Source organism: Asparagus officinalis, chromosome 6 (assembly GCF_001876935.1).
Source record: "Asparagus officinalis chromosome 6, Aspof.V1, whole genome shotgun sequence".
Classification (NCBI taxonomy): Eukaryota; Viridiplantae; Streptophyta; class Magnoliopsida; order Asparagales; family Asparagaceae; genus Asparagus; species Asparagus officinalis.
In genome coordinates, this window is record NC_033799.1 from 23,485,865 (window position 1) to 23,509,158 (window position 23,294).

General features: G+C 37.3%; 1 pseudogene; it reads right to left on the reverse strand.

The window, feature by feature from the left end:
- LOC109845911 lies at positions 2,197-21,836 on the reverse strand (annotated as a pseudogene).

Sequence of the window (23,294 nt, forward strand, 5' to 3'; positions counted from 1 at the left end):
GTGGAGCTCTGGATCTGACGAGGAACTACGTTGCGGGGTTGAAGGGTCAGAGGTCAGCCTGGGAGTGCGCTGGTTTTTTTCTAAAGCCCAGGTTCGGTCCGGTTTTGACTTTTATGCCGTACGAGGATCAGAGGGACTGGGGGGTTCGTCAGAGTGGGGACTGTGATTTATAATGCTGTGAATAAGAGACAACCTAATCCTTAATTAGGATTATTTATTAAAAGGGTCTATCTCTTGTACAATCTATGTAGCAGTATTGCATATTTTGACTTGTGATTGTCGAAAGAGTCAAAAGAATTTCATCTTGATCTATATAGTATCCATGATATTGAACTGAGATTTGATAAATGGGTCATTTGGGTTATATGGGTCGGGTCGGGTAACTCGTTTAACAAACGGGCGAATCGCATTGACTCATTTGTTAAACGGGTCAGGTCGTGTCACACTTATACGGGTTGAGTCAACTATGACCCTACTCGACCCAACCCGACCCATTTGCCACCCCTAATTAAATATTAACATTGGGATTGTCTTTATACGTCGGTAGCATATTGAGCAAAAATGTAGCTTTTGCCACTTTTAGATGTATATTTCTTCGTATCAACTACTCGGATGTACAGACAGAATTTTTTCAAAAGAATTATGCCAGATATCATAGTTATGGATCCCAAATAATGGATCTAAAGGAAATTGTAAAGGATAGCAAAGACATAGTTCATACAATATTTTTGAGGGAAATGGTTAGTACAATTTTAGAAAAGAAATACTAATATAGAAAAAAACATAAACATCGATAAAATGATATATATTATTAGATGGATATACATTGGATAGAAATTATGTTGACAGCAAGACAAGAATTCATCTTGAAATGGATCCACATTTCTATGATCTTGTAATCATAGAATTTTGCATCTTGCATTAGTGACGAATTCAAATTCAACATATGCCCAACCGTAATAGTTAAAGCAAGAACAGAACAAACAACATACATGGAGCAAAGAACGACGACAACGGCACATTTCCTACCAATAACACATCTAGCTTTATATCTATTTCTCTAGTGATAACCATCTCATACAGCGGCACATTTCCTACCAATAACACATCTAGCTTTATATCTATTTCTCTAGTGATAACCATCTCATACAGATTTTACTACTAACCTGAAGCTTCCGGATTCCTTGTAGTGCACTTTTGTATGCCAAGAGAGAATACCCAGATCCAATACCCAAATTCCTCAAAACTATGGAATCGGTCAAATCCCTCTGTCAATGATTACACATGCAATAAGTATAGTATCACTTTACCAAAATGAAACACTAAGACGTGTTTTATGAACTATGATATAGCACTAAACTTCACATTAGGTACTCCTCATGAACCATGAATAAAGATGGAAAAGTAAATGATACACACCTGCATACGAGAGACGGGCAATTTCGAGCTGAGAGCTAGCTAATAAAATAGCATTAGCTAATCACAATTTGCCCTCACTATTCTCAAAATCAATGGGATTAACTTTATGAGGCAAAGTTGAAGATCGAATCTCCCCAGCCTTGGTCATCTGGAAAGCAAAATTATCAGGAAATCGTTTAGTTCCAAATTGGAAGTTTGGGAGCTAAAATAGGTCCTAATATTTTAGGGGTATAGTGGTCAACAAGCCAAGTGCCATTCCATTCATAGGCCAGATTGACGTAACCTTTTAGACAACACAAACCTAACAAAATTATTAGTTGGCGCTACAATTCTATTATTATTTATGCACTAACTGGTTGGTGTAGAATAGGCTAATTGATAAATGTACTGTAATTCCAAGATAGATGGATAACCTGCAAGTGTATCTACTTATTATCAAGCATGCACATGATAGTATCTACTTACTATATGAATCACCTTTTGTAAACTCTTGAAACGTGAAATGGCAAAAAAAACCTACATTTCAGTCACCTGAGTCGATTGCAAAACTCATATTAAAGAAAATCCTGAGGCTTTATTAGTTATACACTTTTACAGTTTGTATAGTTGCCTAAATCTTCACGAGGACTGTTTACTAGTAAACTAGTTCAAGCAGAGAACAATGAATACAAGCAGCAGTGTCAAAAAGTACAAGTAAATAAAGTACTCCTCCCATTAATGAAACCTATCCAAGTCATCCACAAAGAAAAAACCTTATCAAAATCGTCTATGCACTACTTAATTACGCAAAAAAAATCCATCAAGCTGAAATGAATCAGATAGGTAAAACCTTGCAAAGAGAAAAGTAGTAGAAGTAAATAAACATGCCTGTGTCACGTAAGGGTTGAAACCTAACCCCAAAGAGGTCACGAACTCAGCTGCAACAGTTGGCCAATCAATATCAGGATATGCAACTTTATGTGCATTGTAGTTTCCAACAGCTCCAGCACACTTGCCCAATAGTTGCACTTCTGTAAAGGTCTTCCCTACTTCACTTAGTCTGAAAGCAAAATTTGCCATCTCCTTTCCCAAAGTAGTGGGTGAAGCAGGCTACAAAGGGAGTTAGAAGATATCAGAACTAAACCACATAAACCTATTACAAAAGCAAATAATTTATTCCTATAGCATAACGATGAAAATTATCAATATGATATTTTAGTTGCTTTGAGCAGTCAACTTAGTATATGTCCGCTTCTAATATTGGCCATGTCACGCCCCGACCTGACGGACCCATTGGTGCGGTACAAGCTATGGGACCCAACTAGTGTAACAAAAATGTACAAGGAATCAATCCTTCACATAGTTCACCACATGGCCTCCAAAGGCCCTCAACAGCGAAGAATGCTTAACAATTCCAAACAATGACCAAATTTCACTCTAGTGAAAACTTTGGTCAACATATCTGCCGGATTGTCCTTTGTGTGGATCTTCTCCAATCTGACGTCTCCATCATCCAATACGTCTCGAACAAAATAGAATCAGACATCAATGTGCTTTGTACGAGCATGATACACCTGGTTCTTGGCCAAATAGATAGCTGACATGCTATCACAATGTACCCTGATGGTATCCTGTACAATCCCCAGGTCATCCAATAACCCCTGCGACCACAAAACCTCCTTCACAGCTTCAGTCAATGCCATATACTCTGCCTCCGTAGTGAAGAGAGCCATTGTAGACTGAAGTGTGCATCTCTAACACACCGGTGCTCTTGCTAGTGTAAGAACATATCCAGTAGTAGACCGGCGCTTGTCAAGATCCCCCGCATAATCGGAATCCACATAACCAATACAATCCTGCCCATTCTTCCCATTCTTCTTGAATACCAAACCAACATCCATAGTACCTTTTATATACCATAGAATCCACTTCATGGCCTCCCAATGACCCTTCTCTGGGTTATGCATGTACCTAGATACCATGCTCACAGCCTGTGACAAATCTGGCCTTGTACACACTATCGCATAAATCAAGCTACCTACCATATTGGCATATGAAACTTTGGACATGTATTCACAGTCCTCAACTGAAATAGGTGACATCTTAGCTGATAGCTTAAAGTGGAAAGCTAATGGAGTACTCATCACCTTGGCATTGCCATCATAACTGAATTTCTTCAGCATCTTTTGTAGGCAACTCCTCTGTGCCAACTTCAGCCTCCCCTTCACCCTATCTCTCTCAATCTCCATACCCAATATCCTCTTTGCTTCTCCAAGATCCTTCATCTCAAATTTGGATGACAGTTCCTTTTTCAACTTTCTAATAGCTAAAGTATTCCTGGAAGTAATGAGCATATCGTCAACATATAACAGTAAATAAATATACTCACCATTCTGTAGCTTGTGCATGTAAACACACAGGTTATATGGGCTTCTTGTGTATCCTCAGACAATCATGAAGTTGCCGAATCTCTTGTACCATTGTTATGGCGATTGCTTCAATTCATAAAGAGACTTCTTCAGCTTGCATACTAATTCTTCCTTTCCTGCAGCTTTGAACCCCAAAGGTTGTGTCATGTAGATCTCCTCTTCTAAATCTCCATGTAGAAAGGCTGTCTTAACATCCATCTGGACCAAATCCAAATCTAGCTGTGCCACCAACGCCAATAGTATTCTTATTGACGAATGCTTTACAACAGGTGAGAATACCTAATTATAATCTATGCCCTCAAGCTGGGCATACCCTTTGGCAACCAATCTGGCTTTATACCGAATGTCCCAATAGAAGATTCTTCTTTTTTCGCATATACCCACTTGCATCCAATAGCCTTCTTATCCTTCGGTAGCATTACAAGTTCCCAAGTGTCATTCTTATGAAGAGACTACATCTCTTCCTCCATAGCTTCCCTCCACCTAATCGAATCAGAGCTTGACTCTGCTTTCCTGAATGTAGGAAGGAACCAAATCATCAACGACTTCTGCTGATAAAGCATATGCAACCATGATATCTTCATATCTAGCTGGGCGATGAATATTTTTTCTTAGTCTATTAGCTGCAATGGACTCCTGAACATGACCCTGTTCCTGTGTCTCAACATCCACTGTATCCTCCACTTGCCCGTTTATCATATCATCTCCTCCTAGTGTCACCTCTGTAGGAGTCTTGATAGATACAGTGCTATCTAAAGTCTGTGGAGTCACATCTTCCTCCACCTGCTATGATACCCCACTAGTCTGGCCTTCCTCTACCTGCTGAGGAATCTGAGACCCTATCATGTGAGCCTCATCAAATGTGACATCTCTGCTAATGATCATCTTCTTGTCTTGTGGATCCCACAACTTGAAGCCATTAACTCTATCTCTAAATTCCACAAAGACTGCTTTCCTCGCCCTCAGATTCAATTTATCATCACTCACATGGTAATAAGCAGGACACCCAAATATCCAAAGTGACTCATAGTCACTAGCTACCGAACCAGACCAACGTTCCATAGGAGTCTTTCCATGTATCGTAGTGCACGATAACCTATTCACGAGATGGCTTGCATAAACCAACGCCTCGGTCCAAAAGGATCTTGACAATCCACTCTGTATCATCATACATTGCACCTTCTCCAGCAAGGTATGGTTCAACCTTTTAGCGACCACGTTTTGTTGTGGTGTCTCACGAACTGTGAAGTGTCGCCTAATGTCATGATCCCGGTAAAACTACAGAAATGGATCACTCTTGTACTCACCATCATTATTCGAATGGAGTACATTCACCTTTCTACCTGTTTGCAGCTCCACTTTCTTCTTCCACTCCAAAAATATATCCAGGACCTCATGTTTATGCTTCATGGGGTATACCCAATTTCTCCTAGAATAATCATCAATGAAAGTGACAAAATAATTTGCCCCACCAAGAGATGTGTTCTTGGAAGGACCCTAAACATCAGTATGAACATAATCCAATATACCTTGCGTACTGTAAATTGTGGTGCCGAATTTCACTTTTGTCTTCTTCCTAAGTATGCAATGTTCACATAGCTCCATCTTGCAGGTCTTTGCACCCTTCAATAGCCCCTGTTTCGCCAATACCTGTAGGGACTTATCACCAGTGTGTCCAAATCTCTTATGCGATAAGCTGGTAGTATCTTTCTCTATGGTAATTGAAGCTGCCATACCCCCTGTTACTGTCTTGCCCTTCAAGTAGTAAAGGTTGTTTTCCCTGACACCTCGCATCACCACCATGGACCCCTTTGTGATCTTCAGAGTTGCATTCTCCAAGATCACCCTATAGCCAGCTACCTCCAAAGTTCCAAGTGAAATGATATTCTTCGTCAATTGAGGAACGAATCTCACTTCCTTCACCTCCCTAGTCACCTCGTCACACAGCCTGATCCGGACTATACCAATACCACCGATAGGGCATATGTGGTCATTACCCATGAGCACGACATCCCCTCTTTCTAACTCCTCAAAGTTAGAGAACCAATCCCTCCTCGGGCAAATATGATATGTAGCACCTAAAGCCAACATCCACTCCGTAGATTTGGCATAACAAACTGACGGTAATGCTGGGCATGAATAGCCCAATGAATCTAAATCTAAATTATCACCACTAGCTTTGGCAATATTCACTTCTGAAGCCTGTACGGCTTTCCCTTTATTATTCTCGGCTCTGTCCTTCAACTTTGGGCAGTCGATCTTCCAATATCCCTCTTCCTTACAGACGTGACATTGATTCCTACCAATACTCTTATAGCTACCTCCTTGCTTCGACTTGGAGTGATTAAATAGACGGTGGTTTGGACTACAGCCTCTCACTACCAATGCATCTCCTGATGCCTTCTCGGAGGGTTCACTATCTCTCTTCCTCAACTCATAGTTCACCAATGCTGAGGTCACCTCCTTATAGCGGACAGTGGTTCTACCATTAATCATCGTAAGGACAAATGTACTGAAATCATCCTCTGGCAATGAACATAGCAACAACATCACCTTATCTTCATCCTCTACCATAATATCCATATTGGCCATATCTGATAGCAATTTTGTGAAGTTATTGACATGTTCTCTAATGGAAACTCCCCTCTTCATCTTGAATTGGTAAAACCTCTTCTTCAAGTGAAGCCGATTCTCAATACTTTTCGTAAGATACTTCCTATTGAGTGTTTTCCACAACCGTTTCGCCGACGTCTCGTTCATCACATCATAGATCAAATTCGGCGTCAAACATGATCGAATAACCCCACACGCTCTACTATTTATTTTCTTCCAAATCTTGTCCTCCATGTCTTCAGGTTTCTCTTGTAACTCAAAAGTCTCCTCTAAATTTTGGGCGTCTAATGCATCCATCACTTGACACCTCCACAAATTGAAATTTATCTTGCCATCAAATTTTTTAGCATCAATTTTTGTATTATTAATGCTCAACTCTTGTATCGCCTTTGAAAGAGATGATCCCGATGTACTTGTTTCACCTCCAATCTCTTCAAACGAGAATCAAAGCCCTAGCTTTCTTCTCCAAATTGAACATCATGTCAAACCCAGAGCTCTGATACCACTTGTTGTGCGCAGCGGAACCGAAGGCACACAAATACAAACAAAATTGGAATACTTATCAACAACCTAACAAGTAACGCAAATGCAAGATAACAGATTTTACGTGGTTCAGCAAATCTACCTACGTCCACGGGAACAACACAATAATTTCTTATTAATAAGAAGAAATTACAAATAAGAGAGAGGATCTCAAACTTGAGATCTCTCAAACAAATAGCAATTGATTTTAATCTAAAATCAATGCTCAAACACTCTCTCTATTACAATAACTTCCCCAATTAATATTCACCAACCCCTTCTCAACAGTAAATGAGAACAGGGACAAAAGGGAATAAAAATCAGAAATTTCCTAAACTGCATAGAGAACGAAAGCTCAAGAAATTTCTGCCGCCAATCTCTTCTTCTCTCTATGCTCTCGTGCTCACTATTTCGTTCACGAATAACGTTTCCCTTTTATAGGGAAACCCTAGGGCGGTCGGTCTATGCGCTCCAGCTGGCTCCAACCATGCATAGGTGAAGTTCACTCCGCTGCAGGTGATATCATGGGTGAGGGCAACATCAACAAGTGAGATCCGCTACAGGCGAGTTCGATCCACGCAGCAGGTGAGATCCGCTCGCCTCCCAAGCTCGACCTCGCCACACACTTCGCCTGCAATCTCGAACATACGACTTTCCTCGCCTCCTCAACTTCGCCATCGACCTCTATAGGCGATCTTCCTTGCCTCCTCAACTTTTCCATCGAAGGCAAGCTTCGATCTCTGGTAGGATCTTCTACACACCCCACCATAAATAAGCAACGTCCTCATCGTGACATGACAATTGGCACATCACGGTATCACTAGGTTATATGGACTCTAGAGGTGGCCCCCACCACACTCACGCAATATAGTACTTAGACCCGCATAGCACTTAGCTCCACACTTCAGACTCGCAACTGCTATGATGTAATTTGTCACGCCCCGGGCCGTCGGGCCCATTGGTGCAGTACAAGCCGTAGGACCCACCAAGTGTAACACGTTTGGCTCAACCCACTGACAAAATTAACTAGCCGTCTTACACTTGAGTCTTGGGCATACCTATTTAAGCAACTTCTCACTCATTTTCTGATGTAGGACTAATTAATAAACAAAGACGTGATTATATTATTTTTAACCTTCAGATTGAAAAGGTTCCATTCAATTTATTTCATAGCATCAAGCTAAAAACTCATGAAGAAAGGAATGTAGAACATGTCCTGCAAACATATATGAACGAAGATAGACAGTATAATATTTATCAAACTAGTAATTATACATGATGTATTAGCCCCATGTAGAAAATTATTGAGTTTTAGCATGTAATCATTATTTAATTATTTCTATATAAGCCCCCACCCCCCCAAAAAAGCTTACTTTTGTATAAAAAATTTTCATCGAAATGACCAGCCAGAAATCTTTGAGTTATTTCAACCAAAAAAATTCACCACCAGAACATTATGGAAAAATTCTTAGTGGAATATTACCTTGTGCACCTTAGATTAAGTTTAACTTTTTAAACCCAAGAGTACTTTGTTTTTCTTTGAGTACTCCCACTTCTCTAATCCTTCTCTAAACGTGCTCTTGTCAGTTGCATCCCTTCTCCATTTGGGATAAATTTCATTAAGAATTTAGGATTGCTAAATAAATTAGTTCATGGAAATGAAAAAGAATTTTTCTTTTTCCTTGAAGCATTCCTTCATTTTCTTAGTCTAATAGCTTCTGATTCTTTTTTTAAATCAATATATACAATAAACTATGTCCTTCTATGTGCAAACACAAATAAAAGGAAAATATAAGATTTTAAATTATGCTTATATAGCATTTAAGTTTTTGTAGATAACATATAATCAATAAAAAGTTAGTATTCCGTTATAACAAGAGTTGCCTCTCATCTAGAACTGAAAATACCTGTCCATGAGTGCGAGACAACATGGAGATATGAGCATTTTCCTTCGCTAATTTGCATATTGCAATCAACAACTCAATCATCACAGGAAATATGACAGTGTTGAACGCCTCCTTCAGTGCCAATGCATGGGCTAAATTATTTATATCCTCTGATGTACAAGCAAAATGGAAAACTCCAGTACATAAAAAACAATTTTGTAGAATCTAATGTCAAATATTAAGCATCAAATGAAATCTTTGAAATCACAGTTCTGTTTCAAGAACTCACCTCAGCAATCTCAGCATTGGATTGACATTTCTGTTTCAAGAAGTATTCCACTGCCTTATTATCGTGGTTAGTTACTTTTTCAATCTTTTTCACTTCCAGAGCATCAGCTTTGCTAAAGCAACTAACTATACTTTCTAAATAAGACCTGCCATTCTCGCTAAAGCTTTGAACCTCCTTGATTTCAGGTATTTATGATAATTTTAGCAACCATTTTACCTAAAAAAATTGCTTCAGATTAGCATTTTGCACTAAGTAGCCAACATGAAAATATAACTATAGTGGCCAGCTTTGTCAGATCATGATGGGTAATGGAGAAAGAGGTAAACCTTTTTTACTTGTAAGTTACCTCTTTCTCCATTACCCAAGATATGACTACACTATGACAAGTTTTAATGAAGATTGCTATGCCTATATCAAAGCATAGGCTGGATGTTTTGTCAGATTGTAAAAGAAAGCACACTAATAAGTATGACCTAAATAAACAATGTTCGATGGACTCATACAGAAACTGCTAATACTACATCATATACAAATTTATTAGAAGAGGGGTACTATTGTTAGATATGCATATCAAATATAAATATGCCAACAGTTCACAGAACATTTTAGGCACAACTTTAAACCTTTTGAGCTAACTAATGCTTTAAATCCTTTATCTAAATACCTGAGACATATAATGATTTGTAAGCCAGACGAACAAGGATATCCAATCAACAACCACAGTTTCTTCATGCTTTACCAGAAACATTTCTTTATCATTCGCTACAAAAATGATTGTATAATCTACATTTAAATATGAAACCATTATTCTTAAAAAAAACATCATGTAAGACTAACATTGTGCACTGGTGTTGAATAAAAAAGCATTTATTAAATATGTATTCTTACAGGAGAATTTAATAAAATACAACAGTGGAAGCCCTACATTACAAATTCAGAAGAAGAAAAAAAGTGACCTATGGCATATGATATTTTTTATTTACTAAAAATTTTATGCTCTATCCCAAAATATTCCCTCCCGTAAACTTATAAAAAATCCTATCTTTATTCAAAAATTCAAAATATGCCACTTTTGAGAAACATTTTAACATTATAGTACATGAGATTTAAGAAAACTTAGCAATGAAATAATCACAAAAAAGCAAAAAACAAACATGCAGTCAATAAAAGGCAGGGCTTGTGTTCGTTAAAATTCCCCAGTCAGGAAATCGGGAATGGAGATCTTTACCTTCGTAGTCATGACTCCTTCTAAACTGCTCAACGAAACCCTAAGTGGTTCGAATCGTTGAGGAGGGGTGGGCTGAATCCGAAACCCTAGCTGGCATGATCTTCTGCTAATCGAAGACAAAGAGGGAGAGGAGGAAAAGGGCGGCAAGAAAGCGAACGGGGCTTGTGGGGTTGATAAGAGCTTTTCCATGGAGTTGCAGACAAGATCGAAACCCTAACCCTAGATTTTTAAGGGGGGAATTTGTTCGGGGTTTAGTGGAGCGGGAAAAAGGAGCCGTCTTTTTTTTAAGGAATCGAAGAGAGCGAGGAGCGAGCGCCTTGATTCATTTTATACGTGTTTTCTATGGAGGTTAGGTTCAGTTCATTAGATATTTTCTTTAAAAGGAAGGTAAATGATGGATAATCTTATAATGCATATAGATTTTTGGCAGAACTTTGTTGTAGGTCCCTCATGTGCTAGCTAAGTATCATTTCGGTCCTTTCGGATCATTAATATTTAGAAGTCGTCAACCACAGTCATTAGTATTATCATTGTCATCAATCTACTTTCTTTTAAAAATTTCTGTAAAATATTGTTGAGGAGATCACATGGCTGCCACGTTAGCAAAAATTAGTTACAAGTTTCATACAAACGTGTATGTTGAACTTGTGATTTCACTAATTTTTTTGCTGAACATGGCAGGGTCAGATCATTGTCACGTCAGCAAAATCTTATGACGAATGTAATGTTAAGAATCACTACTGTTAACTTTTATCAAATATTAAAGACGTTAACAGTATTTGGGTGGTAGTGGTACATTCCGTTATAAGTGAAAGAAACTTGTCGAAATAATCAGGCTGTTTTTTGTACCGCTTGCTTACTACAATATGAATAGCTCATTTTTATTTTCTTTTTTTTTCCTTTTTTTCTCTTTTTTTCATTTCTCAAAACTCTTCATACTTATCATAATAATAGTTGCATGAGATCCCAAGCTATATGCACTGTTTCTGAGAAAAGAACAAAATATTAAGCTAATGAAACTTAAGTTAATTCAAGTAGTAATGAGCAAAACTTGATATAACAGCTATCACGAAAATTCAATAGAACAATAAACTTTTTACTGTCAACAGGTTTTGCCAAATATTTACTCTTCGAGTTCGAATCAAACTATACTCTTTTGAGGCACATTAGAGAAAGAACTAGAGTGATTTTAGTAAGTGATTTTTGTTTTTGCATATTTAGATGTTGATTTTGCATATTTTTATGTAATTAGAGAAGCAACTGTATTTTTTGGATCTAGATTCTCTTTACTTATGTGATAATAAACACGGTCTAATTCTCTCAATCCTTACCACGTATCTCAATTCTTATAGACGAGATCACGCCACATAAAATTTCCACCGGATATTTTGATAGTTGTTTTCAAGTGTACTAGTAGTTTCAAGACCATATAGATGTTAAAGATTGATAGAGTAGAACATGACAACAACTAACTGCATCTAAATATATAAAAAACTAGAAATTTATGTTGTAAACAAAAAGAGAATACTAAGGCAAAATTGTCCAACCAATACCAGTATACCACACACAGGTTTATTGATATTTACAGATTCAAGTACCCAGATACTTTATTTCAAAAGAAAAGAACACAAGAATATTGTTCAAATCGCATAAACAAGAATTACTATTGCATCCTACGGAAGGGGTAGCTACCAAAAATCAATATAAATATAAGTGTCGAGGTAAACAAACTTAAAGTATTTCAAATGAAAATAAACTATCAATGACACAATTGACACAAGGGGAAAACCCTGCATGGGGGCATAAATCCAATACTCAAATCCCCCGACTTACAATATAACAGCCGAAGCATTCTGATTCATGTATGTTGATCACAAATACAAGTATCAGGAGAATACAAAATACAATTGACACAAGGCTACAAGCTTATTCAATTTCATTTTCCTTTTGGTAATTTACCCTTGCAAGCTTACACAATAATACAAATACAAACGATTTGTAGTATCAATTTCCTTTGCTAATAATGAAAATGCAAAGGGGAAGTAACATGAACCACGAAGAGTTCAATTAGTAAAATTTTCATCTTGTTCATTCAACGTTTTTTTCAATGGCTATAAAAGCGTGAACCCATTCACCAAATCCACATGATCGTCATTAGACTTAGACAACTTCTCTACTTCTCCAATGTATGACTGGAGAGTCAAATTCAAGAGAATGATCTTTGCTTCTTCTGACAATTGCAAGCTATTAGTGAACTTTTGAATGCTCTCCTTGCTGAAAACTCTTCCTCTGGTGAGATCCTTCAGCTTCTCATATGCCTCTAGGACGTTGTATCTATGCATAACCTAATGCAAGAAAACAAGAGAGAGTCCATCAGCAACAAGGGTCTCTTTTATTCTTTAATATTATTGGTTATTTTGATGTTGATTGAGCAAATGTTACTCTTGATAGTGTCTCGTTGGCACATATTGTACTTGTATTGGAGGAATATGGTGATCTCACGATGAAGCAGATTATCGTGCCATGATTTATTGCTAAGGTTGATTATCAAGTTAAGGCTCTCGCTGCTCGAGGGATTATGTTGATTAAATACCTTCATCACAAGATAGGTGTGTTTCTACCTAAGGCTATGAAAATACATTGTAATAATCAGGTTCTGGCGTATATTGCCAAGATAGGTGTGTTTCTACCTAAGGCTATGAAAATACATTGTAATAATCAGGTTCTGGCGTATATTGCCAATGGTACAAACTAAGTCTCATGAGAACAGGAAGCATATAAAGGTTGATTGTCACTTCATTATGAAATGATATTGAGAAAAATGTCACTTCACATGTCAATTCAGACATATAAGTAACGGTTTCCCTAAAACATTACCTTTTTTCTGGGGGGGTTGGGGGGAAGGGGAAGGGAATTTTTTTCTTAGATTTAACTAGCTAAAAATGAAAGGTCTATATGCTCTTCAAGCTTCAGAAGGAATGGTAGAATAATAGTTCGTAACTAGACCATCATTGAGACTTAATGTAATTATATTCTATTTGTTTTCGAGTGAAAATACCCATCTCTTGGACTGTCATCTTTCCTAACATATAGTCAAAATACTAGGGGAGGTGGAATTAGATGTCTTATATAAAACCTTCAAAAACAATACAACATACAAGCAGACCTTTGATATTACATCATATAACCAACAAAAGTAGAAAAAAGAAAAATTATACAAAAGCAGTCATAATAAAGTCTAAAGGGAAGTGCAGTGCACTGTCAGGACTTACTATTTGTATTGGTTCTGCAAGCACCTCCCACACCTGGTCCAGGTCTTCATTGAGACGAGACTCATTTACCTACACATGATGGAGAAGAAATAAAGAATTAAGAAACGAAGAGAGTTACAAAGCAGTGTAATTTCATGAGTCATGTCATTATTAAATATTTAATTTGGAATGAGACATATTGATGGCACTGTATCAAAAATGTACAATCAAAGTATTATTACTTTAAAATAATGAGCTTTAAACTTCAAACTAATTTGGGCAAGTTTCGGAATAAACTTGATTAAATGTAGGGGTGGCAAATTATTGTTGGCCTCTTTGTTTTGATGATGTTTAACAAACAATTTACCGCTAATGTTGTTTGTTTAGTATTTGTATTTTTCTATTTATTATAGACAAATAAGGTGTTGGAGGTTGGATGGATTGCGCCATAACGATCATATCAAATGGAGGTTGGTGGATATAGTGGTTGAATGGATTGCGCCATAACGATCATATCAAATGGAGGTTGGTGGATATAGTGGTTGAAGCAATGCAATTCATGTTAAAGATCTAAGTTCAGCTTCATCCAAGTTTACCAAGTCAAGCCTATTGAAGATCAAGATCAAGCTTGGGGATATTTAGTTTAGGTTTTATATTATGTGTGTTAGTACTTTAACCTCAATCATATACACACATACATGTTTTGTTTTTGTATATACATAGTTATATACATACATATATGTTTTGGTTTGATTTCATAGATATGAAACAAATATATTTTCATATACTACATACATATATGTTTTGGTTTGATTTCATAGATATGAAACAAATATATTTTCATATACATACTCATATATTTTATTTTCTATTGTATTTGTGAAAATAATGAAACAAATATATTTTCATATACATACTCATATATTTTATTTTCTATTGTATTTGTGAAAATATTGTATTTCTTAGTTTATAGACTTAACAATTATTATATACATATTTTATTAAGTCTACAAAATTATTTTGTATTGTTTCAAAACATGGTTAAGCTAAATTGTCAAAACTCATATGTTAACATTTTTATGTTTTGGACTATTTTGTAAAATGATGATATTTCTCATTTGGAAGTCCTTTTTGAAAACCAGTTTTTGTAGCATATGTATTATCATGTCTACAATCATTTCCCAAAGTTTCATAATTTTTGGAATTTATTTGTTCTTTTTAAACAGGGTTTTAAAATCAGCATTTCACTTTCAAACATAAAATATTTTGTATCAGTTTGCGGTCGACTGCGCCTATGTTTTTCTCTGAGTGGGCAAAAGAAACTTTTGCGGTCGACCGGGGCGGTCGACCGCCAAGCTAAAAATTCCCACGGTCGACCGCCACGGTCGACCGTCGAACTCTCTGGAAGTTTTCTCTACTTTGATGACCTTCGCGGTCAACCGCCGCGGTCGACCGCCGCACTGTCAAATCTGCTCCAATGACTAGTTTCCAGAGCCGTTGTTGAGCTGGTTTTTTGGTCTTTTCTTGGTTTTCTCTTGGCTTTGGGGTTTCATATAAATACCCCCTTATACCTCAGTTCTTATAGCAATCCAAGAAATGTTTTAAATAAGTTTTAAAGGAGTTTAAGTTTGGTTTTAAGTTTGTTTAATGGTTTGGTTTGTGAAGAATTCCATAAGAGGAAGTGGAGATCAATTCATTGAGCTTCAATCCATCTCTCTCTCTTATCATCTAGAAAAGTTTTCCTAAACTCAATTCTAGCTTTTATTTATAATTATTTGTCGGTTATCATTCTTATATTTGCTAGTTTGCTATTTGAGTTTAGTTGCCTTTATTTCACTCATTGTTTACACACACCCACTTGAGCTTATTGTATTTTCATACATAGTATATTTGGATTGGTGAGAGTTATAACAATTGAGTGTGAGCTTTCATTGTGTTCTCATCCATATTAGAGAACAATCATTTATTATATTTGTGCTTATTTTGAGATTCACTTTGTAATATACTTGTACACTGAGAGAAGTGTTGGTTGACGAACCTAGGGAGAGGTTGTATCCGCGCACTTGAGGGAGACACGTCTAGTTCAACAAATAAGAGGGTGTAGAGTGGGATTGCAAGAGTGTTGATTGTGGAGTTTTCGGTAAACTAGAAAACCGTATTGTGTGGTGTAAACGTTATTCGGGTGAACGTACAAAACCCGGTTGTTATAGTGGAGATCTCCTCGAGGTGAGGAGCGAAGACGTAGGTCAAGTGGTTAGACCGAACTACGTGATCATATTATTTGTTTGAGTTTGCATTGGCATATTTATTTGTGTTCATTGTTCATCCTTTCTGTATTGCCATTGTTTATGTTTATGTGCCCTTGGTTTACATATCCTTGCAATATAACTTATTACATATATCTCTTTGATAGGATATTGCTCTTTGGTTATATTGCTTATTCTTGCACATATCCATGTATATATCTTTTATCCTAGCTCACATATCTTGTTGTATTTCATACTTACTAGGATAACTTGTTAATTAATTTTAATTGGCATATAATCAGATTAGATTAGCATAAGACCCTAATCATCCCCCTCTAGGGTCTAACAATTATGACCCGACTCATCAACCCGACCCGACCCAACCCGTTTATATTGGGTACGGGTCGAGTTATATGGGTTGGGTCATAAACGGGTCAACCCGAACTAACCCATTTATTAGATGGGTAAATTAGGGTTGACCCGAACTAACCCGTTTAACCCAATACCGACCCGTTTAATTCTAAATGGGTTGCAAACTCAAAATATGAAGATCATCTTCATCATCTTCATCCTCCTCCTTCTCCTCTCTCTCCTCTTCCTTCGACCCCCAATTTCCCGCCAGGTCCAGTATCTCCGACGCAGTCGGCCATGCCTCGGTCCTCATTGACAGCGAGCTAGCATTTCAACGGTAGAGATCGGTCGGGGTTCTGCTCGTACGAACGAGATCGGAGGAGGATAAGGGGAGATCGGAGAAGGGGAGGAAATGGGTGCCCGACGTGCTCTGCGACCTGGCGAGCTGCGGGAAGCTAGAGAACCTATCGCTGTTAGGGAACTACTTCACCTCGATGGGGGAGAGCTACTGGGATCTGGTCAAGAGCGGAGCTCTGGATCTGAGGAGGAACTACGTTGCAGGGTTGAAGGGTCGGAGGTCAGCCTGGGAGTGCGTAGGTTTTTTTTTCTAAAGCCCAGGTTCTATCCGGTTTTGACTTTTATGCCGTGCGAGGATCAGAGGGATTGGGGGTTCGTCGGAGTGAGGCGACAGCCAAAAAGGCAGGGACCATGGTTTATAATGCTGTGAATAAGCGGCAACCTAATCCTTAATTAGGATTGTTATTAAAAGGGTCAATCTCTTGTAAAATCTATGTAGCAGTATTGCATATTTTGACTCGTGATTATCGAAAGAGTCAATAGAATTTCATCTTGATCTATATAGTATCCACTATATTGAACTGAGATTTGATAAATAGGTCATTCGGGTTATATAGGTCGGGTCGGGTAACCCGTTTAATAAACGGGTCGGATTGCATTGACTCATTTGTTAAACGGGTCAGGTTAGGTCACACTTATATGGTTTGGGTCAACTATGACCCTACCAGACCCAACCCGACCCATTTTCCACCCCTAATTAAATGTTAACATTGGGATTGTCTTTATACGTCGGCAGCATATTGAGCAAAAAAAAAAGGTTTTGCCACTTTTAGATGTATCTTTCTTCACATCAACTACTCGGACGTACAGACAGAATTTTTTCAAAAGAATCATGCCAGATATCATAGTTATGGATCCCAAATAATAGATCTAAAGGAAATTGAAAAGGATAGCAAAGACATAGTTCATCCAATATTTTTGAGGGAAATGGTTAGTACAATTTTAGAAAAGAAATACTTATATAGAAAAAAACTTAAACATCGGTAAAATCATATATATTATTAGATGGATGTACATTGGATAGAAATTATGTTGACAGCAAGACAAGAATTCATCTTGAAATGGATCCACATTTCTATGATCTTGTAATTCACATAATTTAACATCTTGCATTAGTGATGAATTCAAATTCAACATATGCCCAACACAAATAGTTAACGCAAGAACAGAACAAACAACACACATGAAGCAAAGAACGACGACAGCGGCATATTTCCAACCAATAACACATCTAGCTTTATATCTAATTCTCTAGTGATAACCATCTCTTATAGATTTTACTACTAACCTGAAGCTTCTTAATTCCTTGTAGTGTACTTTTTTATGCCAAGAGAGAATACCCAGATCCAATACCCAAATTCCTCAAAACAGTGGAATCGGTCAAATCCCTCTGTCAATGATTACACATGCAATAAGTATAGTATCACTTTACCAAAATGAAACACTAAGACGTGTTTTTTGAACTATGATATAGCACTGAACTTCACACATGCATACGAGAGATGGGCAATTTTGAGCTGAGAACATATAAAATAGCATTAGCCAAACACAAGTTGCCCTCACTATTCTCAAAATCAATGGGTTTAACTTTACGATGCATAGTTGAAGATCCAATCTCCCCAGGCTTGGTCATTTGGAAAGCAAAATTATCATGAAATCGTTTAGTTCCAAATTGAAAGTTTGGGAGCTAAAATAGGTCCTAATATTTTAGGGGTATAGTGGTCAAGCATAAGAAAGTTACCTGCTTAAAATAACCTAACGAAATATAGCTCCATATGTCCCGATCAAAATCAGTCAGGATGTTATTAAACTGAACAACTACATTGAAAAGCTTTGCGATATAGTCATACGGCTCAATCTATATACGGAGCAAGCAACAGGCTCAGATAGAGAGTATGCATGCAAGTCAAGTGCAATTCCATTCATAGGCCACATTGACGTAACCTTTCAGACAACACAAACTTAACAAAATTATTAGCTAGCGTGTAATTCCATTGTTATTTATGCACTAACTGGTTGGTATAGAATAGGCTAATTGATAAATGTACTGTAATTCCAAGATAGATGGATAACCTGCAAGTGTATCTACTTATTATCAAGCATGCACATGATAGTATCTACTTACTATATGAATCACCTTTTGTAAACTCTTGAAACGTGAAATGGCAAAAAAAACCTACATTTCAGTCACCTGAGTCGATTGCAAAACTCATATTAAAGAAAATCCTGAGGCTCTATTAGTTATACACTTTTACAGTTTGTATAGTTGCATAAATCTTCACGAGTACTGTTTACTAGTAAACTAGTTCATGCAGAGAACAATGAATACAAGCAGCAGTGTCAAAAAAGTTCAGGTAAATAAAGTACTCCTCCCATTAATGAAACCTATCCAAGTCATCCACAAAGAAAAAACCATATCAAAATCGTCTATGCACTACTTAATTGCGAAAAAAAAATTCCATCACGCTGAAATGAATCAGATAGGTAAAACCTTGCAAAGAGAAAAGTAGTAGAAGTAAATAAACATGCCTGTGTCACGTAAGGGTTGAAACCTAAACCCAAAGAGGTCATGAACTCGGCTGTAACAGTTGGCCAATCAATATCAGGATATGCAACTTTATGTGCATTGTAGTTTCCAACAGCTCCAGCACACTTGCCAAATATTTGCACTTCTGTAAAGGTCTTCCTTACTTCATTTAGTCTGAAAGAAAAATTTGCCATATGCTTTCCCAAAGTAGTGGGTGAAGCAGGCTACAAAGGGAGTTAGAAGATATCAGAACTAAACCACATAAACCTATTACAAAAGCAAATCATTTTGTCCTGTACTCACGCAATATAGCACTTAGCCCCACATAGCACTTAGCTCCACACTTCCGACTCGCAACTGCTATGATACAATTTGTTACGCCCCGGACCGTCGGGCCCATTGGTGTAGTACAAGCCGTGGGACCCACCAAGTGTAACACGTTTGGTTCAACCCACTGTAAAAATCAACTAGACGTGTTACACTTAAGTCTTGGGCATACCTATTTAAGCAACTTAACTTTGCACTCATTTTCTGATGTGGGACTAAATAAGAAACAAATACATGATTATATTATTTTTAACTTTCAGATTGAAAAGGTTCCATTCAATTTATTTCATAGCATCATGATAAAAACTCGTGATGAAAGGAATGTAAAACATGTCCTGCGAACATATATGAACGAAGATAGATAGTATAATCTTTATCAAACCAGTAATTATACATGATGTATTAGCCCCATACAAAAAATTCCTGAGTTTCAGCATGTAATCATTATTTAATTATTTCTATATATGCCCCCCCCCCCAAAACCAAAAAAAAGCTTACTTTTGTATAAAAAAATTTCACCAAAATGACCAGCCAGAAATCTTTGAGTTATTTCAACCAAAAAAATTCCACCACCAAGACATTAGGGAAAAATTCTTAGTGGAATATTACCCTATGCAATTTAGATTAGGTTTAACTTTTTAAACCCAAGAGTTCTTTGTTTTTCTTTGTGTACTCCCACTTCTCTAATCCTTCTCTAAACGTGCTCTTGTCAGTTGCATCCCTTCTCCATATGGGATAAATCTCATTAAGAATTTAGGATTGCTAAATAAATTAGTTCATGGAAATGAAAAAGAATTTTTCTTTTTCCTTGAAGCATTCTCTGCATTTTCTTAGTCTAATAGCTTCTGGTTCTTTTTTAAAAATCAATATATACAACAAACTATGTCCTTCTATGTGTAAACACGAATAAAAGGGAAATATAAGTTTTTCAATTATGCTTATATATCATTAAAGTTTTTGTAGATAACATCTGATCAACAAAAAGTTAGTATTCTGTTATAACAAGAGTTGCCTCTCATCTACAACTGAAAATACCTGTCCATGAGTGCGAGACAACATGGAGATATGAGCATTTTCCTTCGCTAATTTGCATATTGCATTAAACAACTCAATCATCATAGGAAATATGGCAGTGTTGAACGACTCCTTCAATGCCAATGCATGGGCTAAGTTATTTATATCCTCTGATGTACAAGCAAAATGAAAAAGCTCCAGCACCTAAAAAAGAATTTTGTAGAATCTGATGTCAAATATTAAGCATCAAATGCAATCTTTGAAACCATAGTTAGTCATAGTTATAAAAAGAGGAAGCATAGAGTACCCACAACAAGGAACGTCCAAAACTCACCTCAGCAATCTCAGCATTGGATTGACATTTCTGTTTCAAGAAGTATTCAACTGTCTTAACATCGTGGTTAGTTACTTTTTCAAACTTTTTCACTTCTAGAGCATCAGCTTTGCTGAAGCCACTAACTATACTTTCTAAATAAGACCTGGCATTCTCGCTAAAGCTTTGAACCTCCTTGATTTTAGGTATTTCTGATAATTTTAGCAACCATTTTACCTAAAAAAGAATCGCTTAAGATTAGCATTTTGCAATAAGTAGCCAACATGAAAATATAACTACAGTGGCCAGCATTGTCAGATCATAATGGGTAATGGAGAAAGAGGTAAACCTTTTTTACTTGTAAGTTACCTCTTTCTCCATTACCTAAGACATGACTACACTATGACAAGTTTTAATGAAGACTACTACCTATATCAAAGCAGAGGCTAGATGTTTTGTCAGATTGTAAAAGAAAGCACACTAATAAGCATTACCTAAATAAACAATGTTCGATGGACTCATACAGAAACTGCTAATACTACATCATATGCAAATTTATTAGAAGAGCAGTACTATTGTCAGATATGCATATCAAATATAAATATCCCAACGGTTCACAGAACATTTTAGGCACAACTTTAAACCTTTTGAACTAACTAAGGCTTTAAACCTTTTATCTAAATACTTGAGACATATTATGCTTTGTAAGCCAAACAAACAAGTTTATCCAATCAACAACCATAGTTTCTTCATGCTTTACCAGAAACATTTCTTTATCATTCGCTACAAAAATGATTGTATAAACTACATTTAAATATGAAACCATTATTCTTAAAAAAGACATAATGTAAGACTAACACTGTGCACTGGTGTTGAATAAAAAAAGCACTGATTAAATATGCATTCTTATAGGAGAATTTAATGAAAGCTACCTTGACCATTACACGGTAACGGGTTAACCCATATTCACTAAAGAATGGGTGCAAATCCTTGACTTTCTGCAAATATCGGCCATCTAAAGGTGATAGAGCCATAATGCTAAGAGATTCAAGATCGACAACCTCCTCTTTACGATGATGCTCCATCTAAAACATTAAAGTTCACACCGCCAAAACATATTCAACTAGTTGTCCAAATATGAGGAAAGTTAAAGAAAAATGATCTCCAAAAAAATTAGATCATTCCGGATCAAACTTAATCATCATTGAAGATTCATAAGCCTAATTATTGGATTGAATACAGCTCACTATAAATTAGGGACTGTCAAAGGATCATCTCAATTTACTTAAAAAAATTAAGAACTTGAAATTAAAAATACTGAGGCATGTCTCGAGGCGCGTGACTCTTGGAAACCTAAAGAAGGCAGTTCGCCCTCAGAAGGAAATGTTGTCATCTGATGGCAATAACGTTATACCTGAGAAATCGTGCCAACACACGATAGGTTACTCTGACTTTCAAACCAACGAGTTGTACTATCGTGTCGATGGTACGAGAAAAACCCGGAAGAGGATTCCTCGAGGACTAGAAACTCAATGCCCCTGTTCCAAACTCATTCGGGCTGTATTGTCTGAGTGCAGTTGCATCAAGACGGTCCCCGAGAGAGTTTCGGTTTTCGAAAGACTCAATACCGAAACGCCAAAACCAAGGCATATGCGTTTCCGACAAAGAAGAATGGTGGTTGAAGACGGAGAATTTCCGAGGGTCACCACAAACATGACCAACAAAGGGACATCGGCACGGGATAATCCCAAGTCGATTCCAGAAGCATCACGGCGTATAACCCGTCTACAGTCTGGAGACATCAAGCGAGGAACTTATGGTAGGATTCGGACAAGGTTACCTTCAGAAGATGAAGAATCGGATGCTAGCTCCGCGGTCGCATCAGATAATACGGTATCCAGCGAGGGACAACCCCGCGAGGCATTTATGATAAGTGCGGAACAAGTGGCCAAGATGCTCGAAGAAGCCATGACTAAACAACAAGAGAGCTTCAGGTTCGAAATGCAGATGGCCATGCAGAATATGAGAGAAATTCATGAGCAACAAATCCAAGCACTGACAAACCAGCAAGGCGAACCAAGTCGCCGTAACCAGGTTCATCAGGAAGATGAGGACACGAATGCGAATGAAGTTCACAATGCCACTAATCCTCCCGTCAATGTAGGGGGTGGTAACGAGAATGCTAGTGAAAACACAGGTGAAAGCTTGAAGATTAAAAACCTCGAGAGCAAAATTAATACGTTGATTTCCGCTCAAGAGATGAAGAAGACGGGCATTCCGTGTCCATACCCAAGAGAATGGGAATCAATCCCATATCCGACGAAGTTCAATCTCATTAACTTCACACCGTTTAATGGGATGGGTTCACCCACTCAGCATTTGATTTACTTCAAATCGCACCTAGGGGTTATTTCTGGTAATGAGCCTCTGATGGTACGGTCCTTCGTTGGCACTCTTCGTGGAGCCGCCTTCGATTGGTATCGCCGCCTCAAGCCAGGAAGTGTGAATAGCTAGGACGACATGGAGACTAAATTCCTCGCCAA